The sequence below is a fragment of the Orcinus orca genome, chromosome 9 (genome assembly GCF_937001465.1).
Source record: "Orcinus orca chromosome 9, mOrcOrc1.1, whole genome shotgun sequence".
In the NCBI taxonomy this organism is placed as follows: Eukaryota; Metazoa; Chordata; class Mammalia; order Artiodactyla; family Delphinidae; genus Orcinus; species Orcinus orca.
In genome coordinates this window covers 6,695,785-6,701,784 of record NC_064567.1, presented here as the reverse complement: position 1 = coordinate 6,701,784, position 6,000 = coordinate 6,695,785, and the positions used below count along the sequence as shown (strand labels likewise).

The 6,000-nt window shown below is 45.2% G+C and overlaps 1 non-coding gene across 1 annotated transcript; it reads left to right on the top strand.

The window, feature by feature from the left end:
• The first annotated feature begins 4,688 nt into the window (after window positions 1–4,688).
• Window positions 4,689–4,760, top strand: TRNAC-GCA (transfer RNA cysteine (anticodon GCA)). The gene has a single exon. It is a non-coding gene; the product is annotated as a tRNA-Cys (tRNA).
• The last annotated feature ends 1,240 nt before the right edge of the window (window positions 4,761–6,000 follow it).

The following is a 6,000-nucleotide window of genomic DNA, read 5'->3' as shown; positions in this document are numbered from 1 at the left end:
CTAGTTTATGCGCAATTTTGGTAGCTAAACTTCACTACGTGCATGTTACATGGGACCCCATTGAAGATTTAGGGGATCCCCATTCGTTGGGGTTTGTAGGAACAACCCTAGAACCTCCCTCTTATGGTGGCATAGTAGGAGGCCATGTGATGTCCCTGGATGCTATCGGGCTCGTCCCCTTGACCCCATTATAATCAGTAAAGGGCCGGAAGGCATTAGTCCAGTGCACTCCTAGTAGGTTTTAGAAACTACTCAATGGTACATATAACTGAATCACTTTGCCGTACACCTGAAACTAACACAACATTGTAAGTCAACTACAGTCCAATATAAAATAAAAATTTTTTTTAAATGCCAAGAAACAACAACAACAACAGTTAAATGAATAAAATTATGCGTAAGTAGTGGGCATGGAGATGTCAACCAGAGTTTCTTAGTCTGCGGACTAGGTCTAAGCTACTATGCGTCCTGTCACCCAGCAGATGAATGAACAGCTGGTACCTCTGCAGCGCTGGAGCCACACCCCCGGCTTTGCGGTCCTGAATCAGTAGGGTTGGCCCGCAGGCAGCAGGCAGGGGTCTCTTCCCCTTGTCCCCTGGCCAAGCGGGTCCACGGGGAGCCCTCTGTCCGCAGCCCTGAATCCTCCTCTCCCCCATCTCTCTCTCTGTGGCCGAGAACAAAACCCAGAGAGCGATCAGTCCCTCAGTTAAGTTCCTCAAATGCTTACTTTGCCGGGCAAGAGGCCAGGCCTTGAGAGGACCCAGGGATGAGTGAAATCTAGACATGACGGTTCATCCTTCACTCTTTCTCGCAGGGAAGAGTGATTTGCAACATGAAGATATGTTAGATGTGATAGAAAGGAGCTTAGAGCGCAGCTGGGCTGCTCTGAGGGCTGACTTCGTGACAGCTTTGCAGAGATGGGGGGGTCAGCTGGGTCTGGAAGGTACATGTCCAGGCAGTGTGGGGAAAGGGCATGCCAGACAGACAGTGTAAAGAAACAAAGATGCAATGCTTTGGGAGTGCTTTCTGGGTGGAAAAGGTATATGTGTGCATGTCTGTGTGTATGTGTGTGTGGCTGTGGGTGTGACCATGCATGTTGGTGTGAGTGTGTGCACCTGGGGTAGGTTGTAAGTGTGTGTGTGCCGTGACTTTGCAGCGGGGAGGGGGGAGAGAGTGTGACTGTGACCTACTGTTGGAGGTGGATGATTAGACCGAAGAAAATTTGTGTGTAAAATACGTTCCAGAGTTCGGACATTGTTCTGTGGGCGATAGGGAGGGCTGTGGCTGCAAAGAAGCGAATTCATTTCCTTTATTTCAGGAGGTCACTTGGGAGACATCGCAGAGAGCGGCTGGGAGTTTGCCTAAAGACGGTTCCTTAACTGATAGTATTTTTTGAGCACCTACTACGTGTTAGTACCATGCTGGGCAATTTATCTGAAGTTGCCATATTTATACGTCACGAGAAACTTATCCCTATTTAAGACCAAGAAATGGAAGCTTACAGAGTTCAAGAACTTGCCCAGTGACACATACAGAGTAAGGAAACAAATACAGAGGAGAAAAGGAATTCCAGAGGAATTTTCAGGTTATAATATGTGGGACATGGTGACTTATATAAGATATGCAGGATGAAGAATAGTGTGTGGGGGCAGAGGTGGAAAATGAAAATTACTGTTATCCAGAGAGAAATACAGCAGCAGGTACAGGGGAAGGTGGGAAACCTAATTTAACTTAGGCTAGAGACTTGAGCATACTTTTGGCTGTGGAGGGAACAGGACGGAGAAAATTGAATCAATTCAGTCCTGAGGACAAGAGTACAGATGGAGCCATTTATTTTGGAAGGGGGAGGGGAGGGGAATGTTCTTCTCTGAGATGGAAGGGAGAGGACTAAGGACAGCTGAGGAGAGATGTCTCTGAGATACGAAGGGAAATCAAGGAGTTGAGGTTTAGCTGAATCTGTTCTGTCTGTTAAGCAGAGGTAACCTCTTGTGCTGGAGCGAGAGCACAGACGCGGGGGTGGGGGGGGGAAGAAAGCATGTCATTGGTGAGCCTGCAGTGCAAACAAAAGCAGTCGGAGGGTCTGCGGTGGGGAAGGGTGAGCTGATTCTGCACCTCTCTGAGGGCCAACTTTCGTGGGCACTGAGAGCATCGCTTTACCCAGATACATCTGTCCCCACCCAGGTCAGCACAGGGCAAGTGCCAATGATTTTATTCTCTAGCTCTCTGTTTTTTATTCTATGCAAATTCCAACCTAAGGAGCTTAGGTTACTGTCAACAGCAGACAAGGTTACTGGTTCCCTCGTGTACATCCCAGTCCCAGTTTCTGTCAGCCACACGCTAACCATCTTTTGGGTGATCCCCTCGGCAGAGGGGTCGATTAGCTCAATGGACACTTGTGGATTTTTCGCCAGTTGCATTCCAGGGTTCAGGGATCTCATCTCTAACCTCTGAGGGTCTTTTCCTATAGTCTACAAAAGAAGACAAAGGAGAGAAAAAGAAACTAGGGCTTGCAGGACAAAAGAGATAGAAAATTTAAACCAAAATATTGTCAGTATTAACATTAAAAATAAATGTATGAAATACCACAGTAAAAAGACAAAGAATGCCACTGAATTAAAGAAACAACTATATGTTATTCCCAGGAGGTAAATAAAAAACATAAGGATATAGACATATGGATAAACCTACGGATGGGCGGTTGCCAAAGGTGGGGGTAGGTGAGGGGTGGGAGAAATGGGTGAAAGGGGTCAAAAGGTTAAAAAATTTTTTAATGAAAAAAAATCCATTTTTGGGACTTCCCTGATGGTCCAGTGGCTAAGACTCCACGCTCCCAATGCAGGGAGCCTGGGTCCAATCCCTGGTCAGGGAACTAGATCCCACATGCCACAACTAAGAGTTCACATGCTGCAACTAAATATCCCACATGCCACAACGAAGATACTGCACACAGCAACGAAGATCCCACACACAGCAACTAAAGACCTGGTGCAGCCACATAAATAAATATATATATATATATATATATTTTTTTTTAAAATTCATTTTTAAAAAGAGAGAGTGGAAAGAACTAGCTTCCTGCAACAGAACCCAAGAGTACACTAGCTATTCCAGTATCAACAGAGATGGTTGCATTAATACTACTCTGGTGATTGCAATCAGATTCCAAGTAAGGATACATCTGGCTTTCAAACAAGAAAGGATCTCATACCAGAGCTCAGTAAAGCAGTGAAAGCCAGGGATCTGACCGGATTGGGAAGGTGAGAATTATCCGGAACTGTAGTAATAATGGCTAGTCATATTTGAGTGCTTACTACACATCAGAGACCGTCCTAAGGATATTATCTTATTTAATCCTCATATCAATTGATATTTCCCCCAATTTACAGATAAGAAACTGAGGCTCAGAGAGTTTTTCTAATTTCCTTTAAGTCACACACTCTGGCTTCTCTGCCTGAGGCTAAGGGGTCATGGGGTGTTGGGATTTCTCTTTGCTGAATATCAGTAAAATTCAATGTAGAGTTTCTAATACATATAGAATAATATATATTAATAATAATATTATATTATTGTTATTATATATATAATATTATATATGCATATATATATGCAGGGGATCTTGGGCAAGAAGTTTAGCTTCTCTGGGCCTCAGTTCCCTCATCTGTGAAATGGAGATAATGAGATCCTGGTCCCCAAGGTTTGATGTATAATAAGCTGATATATGTGGAGGCCTCTCGGCTGTATACTGTTGACAAGAGAAATCCAGAGGACTTTAGCATCATGGTAGGAATCAGTGTAGGAATCAGTGTTTCCCCAGCTTCTTGGCCAGGAGAGGAGGGGAAGTGGCTGCTGGGCGTCTAAGGCCCCAAGGGGGAAGCTGGGGGGTAAGAGGGAGAGATTCCAGTAGGCGGCAGAGAGAGCTTGCAGGAGAGAAAGCTTACCAGCTCCCGTGACAACAGCAGAAGCAGGGCCTTGGCGTGGTTGTAGAGATGGAAGGTGCCAATCAAAGTAAGCTCATTGTCCAGGTGGATGTGTCCAGGTGGATCTGTCCACAGATCAGAGAGCCTCTGGGTAGAATGTGGTTCTTCTCCAGCAGCATTTTTTGGTCCTTGAATTATGTTAGCTTAGGTCCATTAATGATTTGGGGGATTCCTAAGTCTACTCACCACCTAATTCTGACTGTTTCTAGGAGTGGGTCATTCTCCATGATTCTCCATCTATATTAACTGAAGACGTGGCGGTTGGGAGGGTCATTTGTGTCCTAGACCGTAGTTTAGTAGAAAGCACTCTGAACTGAATGTTAGCCTAGGAGGGCCAGGCCTTCATTAGGTGGGTTTGGACAGACACCTCAATCACCCCGAGTTTCTGTTGTTTAGGTGCCCACCACGATGGGCACAGGCATCCGACTCTGAAGGCCATTCTGTAGCCAATGTCAATGCTTCTCCAGGCTGCTGCCCACACACTGGGGCTGTGGGCTGGGGCGGGAGTGGGTGGGAGGGGGGACATAGGCTGTTGGGCTTTTGAGGAGAGAGCCTGTTGCTTTTCCTGTGGCAGGTTGATGAGTTTTCACTGCAGTAGGCCTGGCAGTTCCCAAGAGAGGGCCGTCCTGAAGTGGTAACTCATAGGTTTACGGGGAGTCTGGGTGTGGCTAGACAGATGAAAAATATTAATTAAGCCACACCATAGCAGAAGGGGGTGTAGCTCAGGGGTAGAGCATTTGACTGCAGATCAAGAGGTCCCCAGTTCAAATCTGGGTGCCCCCTACTTATTCTTAACTTTTACCTTTGGTGCTGCATTTCAACTTCTTCTTCCCCATTAGACATCAACATAAAGACTTTTTTTCTAGAACCAGCAGATGGTGAAGCTTTACTATGGTAGTTGGCAGTTCTTAACTCTAAATATAAATTAGAATCACGTGAAAAGTCTATAAACATGCCATTTCCCAGGCCTCACCTCAGACCAATTAAATCAGCGTATTTGAGGTGGAGCCCAGGTATCGTAAGCACCCCCCAGCGCTCCTAGCCTGCAGCTAAGTTGAAACCAGCTTCAGCAGAGCTTCCAGAAGCCTTCTCAGACCCAGGTTCCCTCATGCCAGCTCTGTCTGCCCAGCATCTTATATTCGGGCTCCCCTCTTCTGCATCCTTATGTGGACATGATTTATAACTTGACCTTAGTGGCATCTTCCAGGAAAATTTGCTGTTTCAGCATTTCATAGTTTCCTTAATTGTTCCCTTTCTCAGTCCAGTCATTCTCCATGGGACAGGGTGGAATTGGTCATCTATTTGCAAGCCAAACCACCAGGATCTGTGCCTCTCAGGGAATGAGCCCTCACGGGGCTGAGAGAGTTCGTGGAGGATGAAATATCCACATGCGAAAGTGTCAGTTTAGGTTGTGTAATTATTAAAGACAATTTTACGTCTCATGCACGCTTTAAAAGTAAACTTCTGCAGAAGGGACCAGTGAATTATATCAGCTATCTCACAACTAAAGAACGCCATGGCTTTCTATGGTTTGGAGAACAAACAGCTGAGCATTTTGGTAGATGAGCTAAGAATTCATCGTGGCTTCAGAGCTCTAGCATGTAATTCAGAAGTACACATCGTGAATTTTATTATCCCCGGCACCAACCATCTTCTAAGACCTTTCTCACAACTACCTAAAATATATTTCATGATGTTCCAGGTTTATATAAACACAGAAGTCTATACTTCAGATGGCCTAAAAACAGCTTCTCTGTAATAAAACTATTTGACAGCAAGAAAGTCTTAATGTCTTTCCATGGAATGGCAGGAAAACACAATACAGACAAAAAGCAATTTAAGACAGAACGCGGTCAAGTCCAGTCTTCCCTGAGACTTTGTCTAACTTGATAAGCTGACGAATAGCTCTTTGTCTAACTCCCCATGTTATAAATATTCTGTCTCCTCTGAGTTCTCTTATCAGCACAGGACATAAGTGCCTGTAAAATCAAAACTCCTTTTAGCTTCAGGGCTACGCTTCAGT